Here is an 18,965-nt window from a genome sequence, read left to right on the forward strand (position 1 = left end):
AGGGTGCCTTGAAAGCACAATAAGTTAGGTGAAAACAGGAATAGGCACAATGATACAAGTATCAGAAATTATACAGCATCTCAGCTCTGGTTAATAGGATTAGGGGAGATAAGATATGGGATAAAGGGAGAGTTTGGTGTCTGGGTTTTTTAAATTATTATTATAGGGAGCCATTCAATCAATACCTTTGAAAGGAAAGAGAAGCCTCAAATACTTGATTAATACCCAAAGCGGAGTAAGTTCAAGATTATTTATCTAACCAAAAGATTAGCTTTTGGGGCAAGGTTAATAACAGCACATTAGGAAAGAATGTCATGTCACAACCTATTGCAGTAGGTACAACTACTGAAATCGCTGTACAATAAGTGGTCGCAATTTATTGCTGCCCTCCCAACTAGGTGACTTGTAGAAGGAGGTCACTACAGAAGGAAAGAAAGGAAATACAAAAGACTGTTCAAAATTTTTCTCTAAATTAGTAGCAAAAAGAAAAGCAATCTCTTTCAGCCCCAAGGACCAAAGAGTTTACTGACATGTGAACACGCCAAGCTTAGAGAAACATTGTGGGGTCAGAAAGTCTGCGAAGCAGATGCCTTGATTCAGAGGGGACAGCTGGTAGGAAGAGGGCTGTCTTCCCTGGGGAGTACGTATAGATTCCATTCCCTAAGTAGCTTAACCTTCTACCATGCAAAGAACACTGCACAAGGGGAAGGGATAAGGACTCAGATTATTTTTTTCCTGTCGCTGTGTTCATTTTTTGTATTGACAAATACAAATTGCCTTGTTGTGTTTGCTTCTTAATATAACAGCAATAAACATTAATACATGTTTATTATAGGAAATATAGAGGCAGAACAATACAAAAATAGTAATTAATACTACTTACAATCTCATCACTCAGAGATACTAAACTTTAACATTCTGACATATACCCAGCTGTCTTATATTTACAATGTATAACATTTAAAAAAAATTGGGAATCAACAGGAACACACTGCTTTGTAACCTGGCTTTTAAATTTTTAATAATATCATGGTATCTGGCAATATCATTAAATATTCTTTTAAAACATGATTCTTAATGGATGCGTGGAATGCTATATCACATGGACACCCTCTAATTTATGTAACTATTCCCACTCATATTTGGAATGATTTTGTCTTTTGCAATTTTTGTGATACATATTCTCATGTATAAGACTTTAACAAATCTTTTTAAAAATTTTTCTTCTAGATAACTTCCTAGAGTTGAAACTGGGTAAATGGCTATGCACATTTTTCAGGCATTTGGAAGCTGATGTCAAATTGTTCTTCAGAAAAGTCTGCTGATTGGCATTTCACCAGCAGTGTGTGAGACTGCCTATTCTCCCATATCCTCGATAACATTAAATATCACTCTAAAAGAATCTATTGGAGTGATAATTATTATAGTGTATTGTAGTTTTCATTGAAATTTTGAAAATTATTGCTAAAGTTTCCCTTACATTTATTCATGTCTCATGTTTTAACATGCAAGAGAAAATCAAAATGCAATTTTCCATTGCACACATCTTTCTACATGAAAATAGATGGGGCACACAGACTTATCGCCACTCCTTTCCCATTCCTGAAGTACCATTTTCCTCACTGTCATTTTTCTACTGACATGACAGTAAAATGGTTAATAAAGAGGAAAGAAAGGAGAATAACAGGAAAGGATATCAAAAGAAGTTTAAAAGGCTGGACGCAGTGGCTCACGCCTGTAATCCCAGCACTTTGGGAGGCCAAGGCAGGCCAATAACTTGAGGTTAGGAGTTTGAGACCAGCCTGGCCAACATGGTGAAACCAACGTCTCTATTAAAAATACAAAAATTAGCCAGGCGTGGTGTTGCATGCGTGTAATCCCAGCTACTCGGGAGGCTGAGGCAAAATCACTTGAACCCGAGAGGTGGAGGTTGCAGTGAGCCGAGACCACACAACTGCACTCCAGCCTGGGCAACAGAGCAAGACACTGTCTCAAAAAAATTTTTTTTAATTAAAAAAAATACAAAAGTTTAGAAGAGGAAAAGCAGATGGACAAGTGGGAAGTGACTCGGGTTTCAACTTCTGTGGTCTTGAAAGAGAGGACTCAACAAGAAGCAAGTGAATTTTTGCAAGAGATCATTGGGAAAACTCAAAAATTAGAGGCACTAGTGCCTCTGACAGTCTGTATTAAGAATAGTTCAACCTCCACATTCACTGTTTCAACCCACAGGGCCTGCAGCTGTTCCCCATCCCTCCCAGGGGAAAATGGGGGGGAGAGTGGTTAGCTGGAGGGTGGCCACACAGCCCACTGTGCCCAGGTGAGAATACTTATTGTGTGGCATTCCGTCCAGTTTAGTATTTGTAGATTCCAAACATGTCTTAGTTTGAAAGAAAACTAGGCTGAAAAAAATATTTACTGTATTGGGTTGAATTGTGTCCCCTGCAAGATATCCATTCACCTAGAACCTCAGAATGTGACCTTCCTTGGTATAAGGGTCTTGGTGTTATAAAGGCAAGGATCTCGAGATGCGATCACTCTGAAATAGAATGGGCCCTAAATCCAATGAGAAGAGCTCTTAGACAGAAATATGGAATGAGTGCAGTGACTCACGCCTGTAATCCCAGCACTTTGGGAGGCCAAGGTGCGTGGATCACTTGAGGTCAGGAATTCAAGACCAGCCTGGCCAACATGGAGAAATCCCGTCTCTACTAAAAATACAAAAATTAGCTGGATATGGTAGTGTATGCCTGTAATCCCAGCTACTAGGGAGGCTGAGGCAGGATAATTGCTTGAACCCTGGAGCAGAGGTTGCAGTGAGCCAAGATCACACCACTGCACTCCAGCCTGGGCGACAGAGCAAGACTCTGTCTCAAAAAAGAAAAAAAAAAAAAAAGACAGAAAGATGCAGACAGAGACACAGGGCAGAAGGCCATGCGAAGATGAAGGCAGAGACTGGCGACTGTGCTGCCACCAGCCAAGGAACACCAAGGATGGCCAGCAGCCACTTGAAGCCAGGAGAGAGGCGTGGAACTCTCCTTCAGGCCTTCCAGCAGGAAACCACCCTGCTGAAATCTTAATTTGGAACTTCTGTCCTCCAGAACTGTGAGAGAATACGTTTCAGTTTTAAGCCACCCAGTTTGTGGCACTTTGCCCTGGGAAACTAATACAGTCACCCTGATTTGAAGAGGCCATCCCAGGAGCTTGAGAGAGTAAGGCAACTCCCTGGACACAGGAAAGTGAAGTGAATGGGTAGACACCTTCATCAGCCTCCTTTTCCTACTTAGCTTCGGAATTCAGTTTTCAAGTTGTTACATCCACCTCTTCCTGGCTCAGGCAGGAGATGGGAAGACATTTCTCTGGACAAGCCAACTGCTCTGGCTGGTGGTCCTACTGAACACTCTTCTGCAAGGCCTGCAAGTCAGCAAGCTCTGCCCTTGTGGAATTGGCTTCCAATCACCTTTCCATGTAGCACCCTTCACTATACATGGACATTAAATAATCACAAAAGGAAACAAATTCAGACAATCCAAAGAATGGCATGCACAGAGATGTACAAGTTGTTGGAGCACTGCATTCTGTAGGAAATTGTCCTTCCTTCCCACAGCCCCAGATCCCTCTGGTTTCCTCTCAATTCTTACAGTATGACCCAGCTGCCTTAGTCTTGTGACAATTATAAAAAAAAAAACTTTTATATTTATTTTATCATCTCTTTCAGATGCTATGTACCAGGAAGTTTGGGTCTAAATTTTATACATTTCTCCCTTCCTCATAGCATTGCCTCCTGTAAATAGTCTCTGTCCACAAGACTAAAGATGAGACTCAGTACACTTTTTCTCATACACATATTGTCAGCATAACCTTGGTGAATCAACAAGCAAATCCATGTCCTAAGAGTCCCCATGGTGGGACACATTATCCACAAGAGCCATCATGAGTTGAGTGCTTCTAGATGCCAGGCACCATGCTGAAAGCTTGCTCAGATTATCTCGTTCAATCTTTGCTGCAACCCTAGAACTAGGAAGTGCAATTGTCTCCATTTTATAGATAAGGCAACTGAGACATTCCAAAGTTTTCCAACTTGCCCAAGATCATACAGTCCAGATTTAGACCCAGGCAATCTAACTCCAGAGCCCGGGTACTTAAGCCTTGTATCTGTTTGTTTTCACATTGCTGATAAAGACATACTAGAGACTGGGCAATTTACAAAACATAGGGTTTAATGGACTCATGGTTCCACATGGCTGGGGATGCCTCACAATCATGGTAGGAGGCAAGGAGGAGCAAGTCATGTCTCACATGGGAGCAAGTAATGTCTTACATGGATGGCAGCAGGCAAAAAGAGAACTTGTGCAGAGGAACTCTTCTTTGAAAAACCATCAGATCTCGTGAGACTTATTCACTATCATGAGAACAGCAGGGGAAAGACTTGCCCCCATGATTCAGTTACCTCCCACTGGGTCCCTCCCACAACACTTGGGACTTCAAGATGAGATTTAGGTAGGGACACATCCAAACCATATTAAGCATTAAGCTAGTTCTTTGATATCATCTGGAATTCACAATATCCAACTATAGGTCTCACTCACCCCTCCTCCATATAGCATCCCTAGCACCATAGATCACGTGCACTCCTAGCTTAAATCTAAGGGCTCATGCCAAGAAGCCTGAGAGGGAATGTACTAGTCAGTGTCACAGATGGGGCTCTATGTTGTGGAGTGGAAAGTAGCCAAGCCCACAGCCTCCTACAGGATCCCTGGAGGATCCCAGCCAGCGTGGGCTTCTGGTCACTGCTCCTACAAGAGGATTAGACTTGCATTTGGAAAAGTAAAGGGCACAAGAGAAGAGAAAGGGATCAAAAACCATCTTTCTTTTCTTTCCCTCCATTTCCACACAAACTCAGGCAAACACTGCTTACTCCAGATAGTCGTGCAGATTGAATATAAAGTAGTGGTAGTAGTTATGGATAAAAATCTAACCTGGTTCTCAAGTCCCTCTGTGGGTATAAATTAGGCCTTCAGGAAAGTAGATGAACTCCTCCTTGGGTCCTCTAGAATACCACAGCTTGCTGGCACAGTGATTATACCCAGTGGTAGAATTAATTATGCCTTAAAAGAGGGGCTCAGATGTACCTGTGAGGAAGCTTTTGATCTTGCAAACGGTGGTTGGCTGAATAATGGTCCCCCAAATATGTTGAGGATGTAACCTCCAGAACCTGAGAATGTTACTTTATGTGGCAAAAAAAAACTTTGCAGGTATGATTAAATCAAGAATCTTGAGATGGGAGGATTATCCTGAATTGCCAAGGTGAGCCTTAGATGTTATCACAGTGTTTTTGTAAGGGATAGGTAGATTTACCTCCAGATGAAGGCAGTATGAAGACTGAGGCAAGATGCAATGCTGCTGGCTTTGAAGATGAGGAAAGGTCCACAACAGGAGGAATGGAAGAAACACTCTAAAGGCTGGAAAATGCAAGGAAATGGATTCTGCCCTAGGGAATTGGAGGTCACATGGCCTTCCTGACACCTTGATGTAGGCCCAGTGAAACTGATTCTAGACTTCTGACCTCCAGAACTCTAACGGAGTAAAGGTGTATTGTTTAAAGCCAGCAAGTTTGTTTCAGCAGCCATAGGAAATGAATACACAGACTCATACCTATTCATAAATAACAGCTAGTTTATTCTGCATTCATTTCAGAGCCCCATTTTCCTTTTTATTAAGTAAGCAGTGAACCTGGACATTAGGTGCTTTGTGAACAAAGAAGGCCAACAGCTGCTCAATCAAATGCCACCACTATCTGCTAGAAGGCTTCTGACTTCTTCTGACCCTTGGCCTATAGGCTTGGAGGAAAGTGTAAGTACAAGGCAGTTTTCAGTAGTGTCCACTGTATAACAGAGGCACCTGGCAGCCCTAACTGAAGCAGACCCTGAGAATGGCCCTATGGTCTTAAGGAGAATGTGTGTTTGGAGTCCTGAGCTAAGGAATTCAGGAGCATCCAACCCGGAGTTTCACACCTTGTCTATGAAGGACATCTGAATCCTTGGCCCATCCGTTGGAATGCAGACCGTACAGGGGATTGAGGCCCTCTGTTTTGGGTTAAATGGAGGTTGCTAGGTGGAGGGTGCTAAGTGAAAATGCTGTAGAAACTGCATGCTTTTTACAAAGGGTAGTGGTTCTTCTGTTCAACCTGCTGCATTGGACTATCCCTGTATGTAAATTCCCTCAGTAAACCCTATGTTTCATTCACTGTCTTGGGTCTCTTCTTCAGCGTCTCAAACATGGTGCCACCCCTCTTGGAGTCAGCAGAGGTCTGGCACAACATCCACACATCCCAAAGCTCATTAAAATTTTCTGGTTTTCCTCAACAGCAGGTAGCAAAGCGGAAAACTGCAAATTCACCTATTATTATGATGGTGCAGTTCTAAACCACTTCTCCTTTTATCGCCATACCACGTAGGTGTACAGAGGCAAAATCACAGTGCTATGATGATGTCCACAGATCAATGGCAATGTATAACATTTCTCTCACTTATCTTCAACAGGAGGGAAACAAAGATAGAAGACAAAATGGTCTTAGCCACTGTAACCCAAGTCCTGTTGTTTGAGTCAAGTTGACTTCGAGTAAGAGGTTTGAGAAAATTGCTCAAGACATTTCATAAATAGCGTTTGGCCACATTCTGCACACTTCAGATCTTCTGGCAGCATTGGGTGGTAGAAGGCAGGCTGGTCTTAGATTTAGATAAGTTCACATTTGGTACTTCACATCTAACTTACAATGCTTTCACCTATAAAGTGAGAGGATCAGATTAGATTGGTGGTTGCACACTAAAATTTCTTATTTAACTGATTTTATTGGCCTGTGTTGTCTAAATCTAGTTTAAACATAATTGCTCAATGTATCAATTAGAAATAGTGCTGCTTTTCTAGAACATAAAGGCAATTAAAATTATTTTTCCTTTTATAGGTAAAAAAGCATTTGTGGTCCATGAAACTGTTAGGTTTGTGTTACTAACATGGCAAGAGCTTCCTCTTTCTCTTTCATCTTTGTAAAGGAAAGTGTTGAACTTGCTGGAAGGCAGAGCTGGAAGATTGAAAAGACCCTCCGCACACATGAACATTTCCCCAAAGGCTGGGAGATTGGAGTGTGATACGGTTTGGCTGTGTCTCCGCCCAAATCTCATCTTGAGTTGTAGCTCCCATAATTCCCACATGCTGTGGGAGGAACCCAATGTGAGATAAATGGGGGTGGTTCTGATGGTTTTATAAGGGGAAGCCCCTTTTGCTTGGCTGTCATTCTCTCTTTTGCCTGCTGCCCTGTGAGACGTGCATTTCGCCTTCCACCATGATTGTCAGGCCTTCTCCAGCCACGTGGAACTGTGAATCCATTAAACCTCTTTTTCTTTATAAATTACCCAGTCTCTGGTATGTCTTTATGAGCATCATAAAAGTGGATGAATACGGAGTGATTCTGTGGATGCACACAAAGCTGGGCTTCCTTCCTGTTCCCTTAACACAAATGCTCTTCCTTCTGTATTACATCAGTGCCCTGCCTTTTGACTGCCCTAAATTAACTGCTAGGAATCAAAAATATCAATGTCTACAGAAGAGAAGTCCACCATCTCTCTCTGTACAGCGGCCTGGCTAAGGGCTCTGAAAAAGAATCCTGGCTCCACCAGTAGCTGGTTAGGTGACCTTGAACAAGCCACTTAGTTTCCCTAAGCCTGGCTGAGACCACTCGAAATGGGGAGTTGGGTGATCTCCATTCTCTTTTGGCCCTTAATGCCTCTCTGACTTATCAATTGCTGTTTTTGGCCTCGCCAAAATCCAAAAAGGGTAGGAGAAGAGGTAACCAGGCAAAAAGTTCTGACGTGCTTAGTACTGTCATAAAGTGGTCCCATGCCCTCTGGGAATAAGAAATGTTTCAAGCTGACACTGTCACGTGTAGAGACTTTGGAAACCTGCTCCTAGGTTACACCAAATACAACTTTTTCAAGAGCAAGCCTTCCTTCATCTGTCAGAAAGACACTCCACAGCTGGATCCTTAGGTTTGTGTCAAGCACCTGTGACCACTGTGCCCTATGACTGCTGGGGAACACAGTTCTTTGAGTGAGATTAGACTTAGCTCAAAAAGTATCCCTAAATCCCAGCTCTTGAAGAAGCCTGGGGCTTCCAGCAAAGCTCTCTCCACAAAATCCTCCTGACAAATCAACTACAAAATTCCATATTCTTGACCCTTTTATGTTCTTCATCTAGGCAAAGGTCATTTGAGTAAAATATCCAAGAGATACATAACTGGCTCTAGAATATATCTTTTGAAAATATGCATATGGACGACCTTCTCATTGATAAATTTGCTATCTAATATGTATAGCGCCTTTGCAAATTGAAATTATAATTTATTCACCTGTTTAAAGTGCACAATTTGTGGATTTTAGTGTAGTCATGAGATTGTGCAAACATTGCCACTATTTAGTCTTCAAAAGAAACCCAATTCCCATTAGCAGTCACTTCCATTCTTTCCTCGACACAGCCTCTGACAAATACTAATTTACCTTCTGTCTCTATGGGTTTGCCTATTATGAGCATTTCACAGAAATAGAATCATATGTGATTTTTTACTTGGCACAATATTTTCAAGGTTCACCATGTTGTAGCGTGAGTCATAACTTCATTCCTTTTTATGGCCTAGTAATACCATGGTATAGGTATACCACAATTTCTTTATTCATTCATCAGTTGATGGACATTGGGTTGTTTTCATTATGAGGCTATTGTAAATAATACATAAGAGTTTTTGTGTGTATGTACGTTTTCAATTCTTAAGTATATACCTAGGATGGAATTGCTGGATGACATGATAACTTTATGTTGAGATTCTGAGAAAATGCCAGGCTGTTTTTTAAATGGCTGCAACCATTTTACAACCCTAAGGTATGAGGATTCTGACTTCTCTATATCCTTGCTAATGCTTGTTATTGTATGTCTTTTTTATTATAGGCATTGTCATGGGTGTGAAGTGGAATCTTGTGATTTTGATTGGCATTTCTCTAATGACTAATATGTTGAACATCTTTTCATATCCTTATTGGCCATTCATATATCTTCTTTGGAGAAATGTCTAATCAAATTCTTGGCTCATTTTTAATTGGGTAATTTGTCTTTTTATTGTTGACTTGAATGTTCTTTATGCATTCTGAATACTAGATTAATCAGATACATGATTTACAAATATTTTATCTTTTACTGTAGGTTGTCTTTTCACTTTGTTGGTAGTATTCTTTGAAGCACAAGGGTTTTAAATTTTGATGTTGTCTAATTTATCTATTTTTTCTTTGTGCTTTAGGTGTCATATGTAAGAAATAACTGCCTAATCCAAGGTCATAAATATTTATACCTATGTTTTATTTTAAGAGCTTCATCATTCTTGCTGTTAAAATAAGGTATTTGGTCAATTTTGAGTGATTTTTGTACGCAGTGTGAGCATTTATTGTATCTTGACACTGCATTAAAAATTCCAGGTCAGCATCCTGTTGCATAAGGACATAAATTATATTTTTATAAATAAGAGTTGGCAAAAATATGCCACTAAAGAAAAGTATTTAAACACCTTAAATAGCTATTACTTACTAAAATTAAAGTATTATTTATATGTACATTACAAATCATCCTATGTATTGAAAGAGACAACCTAAGGTCCTTATAAGGCAACAAATTATTGCGTCTATTTGACTTACTATTTTTACTTGAAAATAATACAAGTGATATTTCTTTTAAAAGTCATGTGTAACTTTTAATGCATTTGAGTTACTCCAACATTTAATAACTAATTTCTCTAAGGAAAAATATCCGTACAAATGAAAATATTGGTCTTATGGCTACAACCTACATTAGGCATATGTTAACAAAAATATTTTTACACAGAATTGTTTTTGCTAAAATTTGGGTACTTGGCAAAGAGAAATATCCTTGCAGTATTCTCAGTCCCTCTTAAGTGAAGTCTTAGATAAAGTGTTAAGAAAGACAACTGTTGGTAAGCTGCCATCAGAGCTCGTTGCATTCAGAAATTCATGAAAGCACAAAGAAATTTCTAATTCAGTAGGGATGAGAGGAGAAAAGGGGAAAGAAAAGTAGTCTTCAGAGACGTAAGAAAAACATCTTATGATAGAGACAGCTGAAAAATAATGAAAAATGTGATTTTGGGGTCAGGCTTTCTGTGTCTGCAACTCCGTTCCACTATGGCCAGTTCTGAACTCGAGCAAGTTAACTTCTATAAGCCTCAGGTTCTTCCTCTGTAAAATAGGTTTCATGGTAGTCTGTCTTATAAGATTGCTGTGAAGATTAAATGAGTTAATGCATGTAGAGCACCTAGCTCAATCCCTTGCTTATAGAGAGAGCCCAATAAATGTTAGCTTTATTATTAATTATTATTCTAAACAACAGAAAGCTTGCACAGGGCTTCCACATTGACAAAAATTTTTGGCTTCAGCAGTTAAATTCCAATTTATTGGAGTTATTATATGATACATAATTTCAGGATAAGACCCCAAGCAAAATGTTTCTGTATGCAGGTAAATTGGATTGTCATTCCAGCCTTTGGTCATGAAATTTGGGGATCTAATTTTACACTCAGGGAAAAAGCTTGGAAGACCCATGGAGTAGTTATTACACCATGAACACTGAGGAAGAGCCACGTAAGTAAAAATGGGGTGGTCAAAATGGCAGAAAATGTATCCTACAAATTCAGTGAATCAGTAGGAAGAAGCAAGACCCCTAAATTCTAGCCCAACTCTGACAATAGGTGAGAAAGACCACTTACTTGGGATTTCATCAGATGATCATTAAAATCAACTCCAAACAAAAAGTCCCATGGTTACAATTTCAAAATGATTGTGTCCATTCATTTACTTTCAATTGAATGCAACACTGTACCAGAAAAGAACATTTTAAAGATTATCACTTAGAATGAGAGTACATATAATCATATTAGCACAGAATTTTTAACTTCCTTTTTAAGTTATCTATTTGATTTTTTGAATAGGTAATACATCAACGTGACTCAAACGAGAAAGCGTACAAAAGGGTATACTGTAAAAAGGCTTCATTCATCCCAGTTCCAAATCTCTTGGTGACTCCCAAAACAGGTACACACCAGTAGCCATGATTTCACTTTCTTACTACCCTTCTGGACACTGTTTATAAATTTATATGTGCAAGGTAACAAAACAGATCTCTTTTTCCTCCTCTTCTACACACTGATACTACACAACGCACTGTCTTCTGCACCCTGCTTTTTTCAAATGTTGCATCTTGGAGAGCTTTCCACATCAATAACAAAGATCTTCCTTATTCTCATCCTTATAAGGATATAACATTTCATTGTGTGTATGTATCATCATTTGTATAATTAGTCCCACTGATGACTAGACGGGTTTCCAGTCCTTCTTTATTACATGCAATACTGCAGTGAAAAATCGTGTGCGTACTCCCATTGGCAAGTGTACCTACTGCGTAAAATTCATGAGACAGTATTGTGGAATCAAAGGTATGTATATTTGTAATGTTGATACCTAATGCCAAACTGCTTTTCATACCGTACTAATTTACACTTTCTTCAGCAGGGAAGGATTGACAACCCATTGTGTTTTTAACTTTTTAAAATTTTTGCTATTCTGATAGGTGAAAAATCATTTATAGAGTAAACCATATATTCCCCATGGATTTGAAATGCCCCTTCATTGATAAACAAAATTTGTGTAAATGTATTTTAGTTTTTTATAGTTAGCCCTTCCCCCATTATTCATTCCTGACAGAAATCCTCTGGCTATTTTTACTTACATACTTTTCCATGTAAACATTAGAAAAAAAATTTCTACATAGGAAAACAAAACAATTGGTATTTTCATTGGGACAATGTTAAATGCGCAGGTTAATTTAAGGAGGATTGACACCGGTATGAGGTTGTACCTTCCAGACCCAAAATGTGGCGTGTCTTTTTATATATTTCAGTCTTATGTTGTCTTCCTCAGAATTTATAAGTTTTTCTCACATTTGGCTTGCATATTACTTGTTAAATTGACCCATAGGTAGTTTATCTTTTTAGAAGCTATTTTAAATGGTATCTTTTCTATCATACTTTCATACTGGTTTCAAATATCTATAAAAAGGCTATTGACTCCCCTAATATAGTTATGTTACATATGTTATAATCTTATACATAACATTTAATGACATCTTTTCATCTTTACTGGAATTCTTCCAGTGTTTCTCCACTAGGCATAATGATGGCCTGTGTGGTATGGATGTGGTGCGTGTGTGTGTGTGTGTGTGTGGGTGTGTGTATGTGGTGGAGTGTGTGTGTGGTGGTATGTGGTGTGTGTATGTGGGGTGTGTGTGTGTGATGTGTGGTGGTGTGTGGTGTGTGTGGGTATAGGAGGAGTGGGTTGTGTGTGTGTGTTGTGTGGTGTGTATATGTGTGGTGTGTGTATGTGGGGTGTGTGTATGTGGGGTGTGTGTATGTGGTGTGTGTGTGGTGGGGTGTGTGTGGTATGTGTGTGTATGTGGTGGAGTGTGTGTGTGTTGTGTGGTGTGTGTGGTGTGTGGTGGTGTGTGTGGTGTGTGGTGGTATGGTATGGGAGGAGTGGGTTGTGTGTGTGGTGTGTGTGTGTGGTGGTGTATGGTGGTGTGTATGTGGGATGTGTGTGGTATGTGGTGTTGTGAGTGTGGTGTGTGTGGTTGTAGGAGGAGCGGGTTGTGGGTGTGTGTGGTGGTGCATATGTGCTGGTGTGTGTGGTGGTGTGTGTGGTGGTGTGTCTGTGGTGGTGCATGGTGTGTATGTGGGATGTATGTGTGGTGGTGTGTGGGTGTGGGGGGTAGGTTGTGTATGTGGTGGTATGTGTATGTGGGGTGTGTGTGTGTGTGTGTGTTTGGGTGAGGGTGTGGTGTGTATGGGTGTGGGAGGGTGGGTTATGGGAGTGTGTATGTGGTGGTGTGTGTGGTATGTGTGTGATGTGTGTATATGGCATGTGTGTGCGTGTGTGGTGTGTGTGGGGTGTGTGTGTGTGGTGTGTGTATGTGGTGTGTGTGTGTGGTGTGTGGTGTGTGGTATGTGTGTGTGGTGGGGTGTGTGTGGTGTGTGTGTATGTGGTGGAGTGTGTGTGTGTGTATGTGCAGTGTGTGTGGTGTGTGGTGGTGTGTGTGGTGTGTGTGGGTATGGGAGGAGTGGGTTGTGTGTGTGGTGGTGTGTGGTGTGTGTATGTGGAGTGCGTGTGTGGTATGTGGTGGTGTGAGTGTGGTGTGTGTAGTTGTAGGAGGAGTGGGTTGTGGGTGTGTGTGGTGGTGTGTGTGTGGTGGTGTGTGTGTGGTGGTGTGTCTGTGGTGGTGCATGGTGTGTATGTGGGGGGTGTGTGTATGTGGTGTGTATGGGTGTGGGAGGGTGGGTTATAGGAGTGTGTATGTGGTAGTGTGTGTGGTATGTGTGTGATGTGTGTATATGGCATGTGTGTGCGTGTGTGGTGTGTGTATGTGGGGTGTGTGTGTTTTGTGTGGTGATGTGTGTATGGTGTGTGTGTGGGAGTGTGGGTTTGGTGGTGTGTGTATGGGGTGTGTATGGTGTGTGTGTGTGTGTGTGTGTGTTAAGCTCCTATTTCTATGTTATTAAAGGATCTTTTTCATTTAAAAAACGTATGTTGAATATTATCGAAAATATTCTCTGCGTATATTTGGACAAATGACCTTTCTAGTTTCAGCTACTGGTTTGCTAAATTATGTTAAACTTCTTGATTTTAAATTATGCTTATGTTTCTAAAATAAACCCCACTTGATCATGGTGAATTACTCTTTTATGTGTTACTGGAGCCTATTTGCCAATATTATATGTAGGATTTTTGCATTGATAGCCATGTAATATTGTTTATGGGCACTCTCTTTCTGCTCTGTCAGGTTTTGAAGTCAGGATTATCCTGGCCTCATAAAAAATCATTTAGCAGCTTTCCCTTATTCTGCCGTAACACAACCTGGGTAACACTGGAGTTATCTGTCCTGTGAGGGTTTGGGAGAACTTTATGAAACCAGGGCCAGGGGCTTTCCAAGGTTTCATTTTCACAAACTTGTATTTTGTTTATAGAATTGGGCCTGTTTTCATTTTAGTTTAGTTTTGTTTTTTAAGCTTTGGGTACAGAAGGTTGGGTTTGTCATACATGCCCCTTAATTCATGACACAGTATTACTATTCATTTCACAAGGCTCCATGTCTTTACTTTTAAAAACACATATTTTTTTACCTTCTTTTCCCTTCCATTCTCTTTCCCTCTTATATAGGCAACCATTCTAATATGTGTAATGTATATTTAAAAAAAAATCTCTGCAACCTACAAAGTGCATTCATTCTTTTATTTACACAAATGACACTGTTATAAACATCATTCTATTTGTTACCTTTTCCCTCATGCACTATGGTTTAAGATTCATCCAAGTCACTTTGTGAATATCTAATCCACAGCTTCTCATTGGTGCAGTAAACTCGAAGGAGTGGATCCACTTGATTTGACATCACTATTCTTCCTGTGATGGGCGACCTTGCCACAAGTGGTTATGCAATTAATACCACTGCACATGGCTCCTTAGGAACCCATGTGAGACTTCATCCGGTGGAACTGCTAGATTATAGCCTAGGTGTCTATTTAATCTGACCCCTGTCCACGACTCCTAAGGAACATATGTGAGAATTCATTTGGTGGAATTGCTAGATTATAGCCTATGTGTCTATTTAATCTGACCAAGTAGTGCCAGATTGTACTCCGGAATAGCTGACCAATCTACACTCCCAACAGCAGCATGTAAGGATTTTTATTCCCCAAAATCCACTGATTATTTAGTTTTCTAATTATTGTCAGTCCAGCAGGAGCACACTGATATACCACTGTTATTTCAATTTTGAATTTTCTTCAGCTACTGGTTAGTTTTGGGGGCATCCTCACAGGTATTATATCTTTTCATATCCTTTGCCCACTTTTCTAATGAACTTGCTGTATTTTTCTTTATTTTCAAGGATTTCTTGATTAATCCAGGTATTAATCCTTAGCTTTAGATTTTGCAAAGATATCTCATTCTGTCATTATTCTATCCACTTTAGTCATAATGATCTTTGCTGAACAGGAATCCTTAATTTTGATTTAATCAAATTTCTCAGATTTTTTAAATTTATGATCATGCTTTTGAAGTTTTATTTTAAAAATCTTTCCCTGCTCTAGGTAACAAAGGTATTTTTCTATATTTTTTTCTATTAACTTAAGAGTTTTTTCTTAGATTTAATTTTCTAATTAAATCTATTTAGAATCCACCTTTATTTGAGATATCAGGGAAGGATCCAGTTGTATTTTTATCCAAGTTTTCTTACTACCACCTTAATTGGATATGTAGTTATAATATTAGGTTAACTTTACATGTCAACTTGGCTGGGCCATTAAGTCCAAATATATGATCAAACATTATTCTGGATACTTCTGTGGTGGTGTTTTGGATGAGATTAACATTGAAATTGGTGGCCTTGATTAAAACAGGTTGCCCTCCATAATGTAGGTAGGCCTTATCCAATCAGTTGATGGTCTGCATAGAACAAAAGGATCACCTCCCATAAGCAAGAGAGAATTCTTGCTTATGGACTTGAACTGCAATATTGGTGGCTCTTCTGTGAGTCCTCAGCCTGCAGTCCCATCCTGCAGATTTTAGATTTACCAACCTCCATAATCTCATGAGCCAATTCCTTAAAATAAATCTCTTTCTATATAAACACACATCCTGTTGGTTCTGTTTCTCTAGAGAACTCTGACTAATACAGGAACTTCATCTTTAAATATAATTTATTAAGGACCATACATTCAAGGCTTTGGCCTTGAGCTCTTTATTTGTGTCATTGTTCTATTGGTATGACTGGTATTAATATTTCTTTTTTATTACTGTCTGTGTGGTATGTAATAATACTTTATAGGGCAAGTCTTACTTCTAGTCCCCTTTTTTAAACTGACTTAATAATTTATAAGTTATATAATTTTATTCCTCCATGTACATTTTAGGATAAGTTTATTAAGCTTCTTTTTAAAAATATAAATGTATGGCTATGGCGAGGCGTAATAGCACATGCCTGTAATCCCAGCACTTTGGGAGGTCGAGGCAGGCAGATTACTTGAGATCAGGAGTTTAAGACCAGCCTGGCCAACATGGTAAAACCTCGCCTCGACTGAAAATACAAAACTTAGCTGGGTATGGTTGTGCATGCTTGTAGTTCCAGCTACTTGGGAGGCTAAGGCAGGAGAATCACCTGAATCCAGGAGGTGGAGGTTGCAGTGAGCCGAGATCGCACCACTGCACTCCAGCCTGGGCGACAGAGTGAGACTCTATCTCAGAAAAATAAAATAAAATAAAATAAATAAAATAAAATAAAAATGTACTTTTGATTAGGTTTGCACTGAAATTATAGGGAAATTTGTCACAACCAAGAGCATAGGTATTTCTCCATTTTTCTTAATATCTTTCATGTCTTTTATTAATATTTTCTCCATAAAGATCTTGTGATTCTTGGTTAAGCTAGCTCCTAGAAATTTTATACTTTTGTTCTCATTGTGAATGGGGTGTTTTTTTAATTACATTTTCTAGTTGGATATTGTTGTGAAATGCTACTGATTTTTAGAGAATGATTTTGTATCCAGCAGTCTCATTAAACTCTCTTATTTGTTCTAAAAAATTTTCCAGTTTTTAATTTTTTCAGATTTGTGATTATACCATCAACAAATAATAACAATTTAACTCTTCTTTTCCACTGTATACACCTTTGGTTTTGTTTTGTGTTTTGCTCCTTAAGGCATTGGTGAGAACTACAATTTAAAGAAATTCTTTCTAATCCTGTAGGACTACTACTCTTTTCAGAATGTTTTAGTCCGTTTTCACACTGCTATAAAGAATACCTGAGACTGGGTAATCTATAAACAAAAGAGGTTTAATTGATTCACAGTTCCACATGGCAAGGAAGACACAAGAAACTTACAATCATGGCAGAAGGTGAAAGGGAAGCAGGCTCTTTCTTCACAAGGCGGCAGGAGAGAGGGTGCACAGGGGAATCTGCCACTTTTAAACCACCAAGATTTTGTGAGAGCTTCCTCACTATTACGAGAACAGCATGGAGGAACCTGTCCCCATGATCTAATCACCTCCCACCAAGTCTCTCCCACAACATGTGGGGATTACAATTCTCCATGGGATTTTGGTGGGGACACAGAGCCAAACCATACCACATAGTAAATGGCTATTAGCACATACAGGAAGTTTTATTTGCATCTCTTGAGATAAACACCTGATATTTCTTCTTTAGTCTATTAAAGTAACAAATTACATTTATAAACGTTACAGTGGCAAACCCTCCTTGTTTTCCTAGGATAAAAATGTTAGGAAAGGAGATAATTTCCACACCCAGCTAATTTTTGTATTATTAGTAGAGACGAGGTTTTACCATGTTGGCCAGGCTGGTCTTGAACTCCTGACCTCAAGGAATCTTAGGAGATTGCACCACTGCATTCCAGCCTGGGCGACAGAGAGAAAGTATGTGTCCCCTGCCCCCCCCCAAAAAAAAAGAAAAAGAAAGGGGGGTATAAGTCCGACTGATGTGCATAGGTAGGGACAGTGAATCACTAAAACTTGGATTTAAGTGGTAGTGTGGTCCATGGGAGCCCCCAGGCTGGACAGGCTTAGGAACATTTTGACTACATCTGAAATTAAAATGTGACTCAATGGGAAAATGCATTTTTGTATATTAATAATAAGGTCGCTTGAATAGAAACGTGAGATTGTGGATGTGTATATGAAGCTCTTACTCTAACACATACAGATGTGCGCTTTTGTTTTTAAATAAGAATCCAAGTTAGGACTGTACACAATAAGAAAATACTTCCTACTACAACTACTACGTTTGAATAGAATTTAAATTCACTTTGTCTTTCTCTCTACTATACCATCCTCTACTATAATGACAGACACATACAACATGAGAGCCTTCTGGCCTTTTCTATTAACATGCATTGGGATTTCACATTCCCCCTCCAACAGTCCAGATCCCCTCACCATAGTTCAGAAAAAGAAAATCACCTTGTCACGAACCCTCGTCCAGAGGCCACTTCTTCCTCCTTTGAATTCTCATGATGTTTTATCTGTACCTCTCATGAGGCTTATCTCTTTCTGTCTTATATTATAGTTGTTTACGTGTGGTACATGTCACGGTCAAGAGGGAAGAAAGTTTGCTGGCTTTAGAGTCAGACCTGTCTGAGGACAGATCCCAGTTCCATCCCTCACTACGTGGGTGGCCTTAGGAAAATACCAACTCTTGGGAGCCTCTATTTTTTGTTTTGGCAAAATATAAAATTATCCTCTCTCTCATAATTGTTTTGAGGACAGTGCTTAGTAAACAACAAAAAGAAAAAACTCAATCATTTTTATTGCTATCATTACCAGTGATGTTATTTTTGTTATTTCTTATGCCCCCTGCTAATGTGTTTATTTATCCATTCATTCAACAGGTATTTATTGAGGACAAACAATGTGTCAGGCACTGGTTGATGACATGGAAAAAAAAAAAAAGACAGAGTTTTAGGGGTAAAGGCAGCAAATAAACAGGCAAACAAATAAATGCAGAGATAATTTCAGATAAAGATGTCCCGTGAAGAAACGAAAACAAGATATGCAACAGAGAGTGAGAGAGGCCAGGGGAGATAAGGGAAGGCCCCTGGGAAGGGAGCTTCTGGGCTGAGACAAGGATAAAAGGGAAGCAACCACCTATGAGAAATTCTACAGCCAGCGCATCCCAGAGGTGGGGGCAGGACGGCAAATGGGAAGCCTCTGAGCGCGGAATGAACTGACAGCAGAGTAAGCAAAGGAAAACATGGTGTGTGGGACGCAGAGATATAGGCAGGGCCAGACCCTGCAGGG

The sequence above is a fragment of the Nomascus leucogenys genome, chromosome 22a, assembly GCF_006542625.1.
Source record: "Nomascus leucogenys isolate Asia chromosome 22a, Asia_NLE_v1, whole genome shotgun sequence".
Taxonomy (NCBI): domain Eukaryota; kingdom Metazoa; phylum Chordata; class Mammalia; order Primates; family Hylobatidae; genus Nomascus; species Nomascus leucogenys.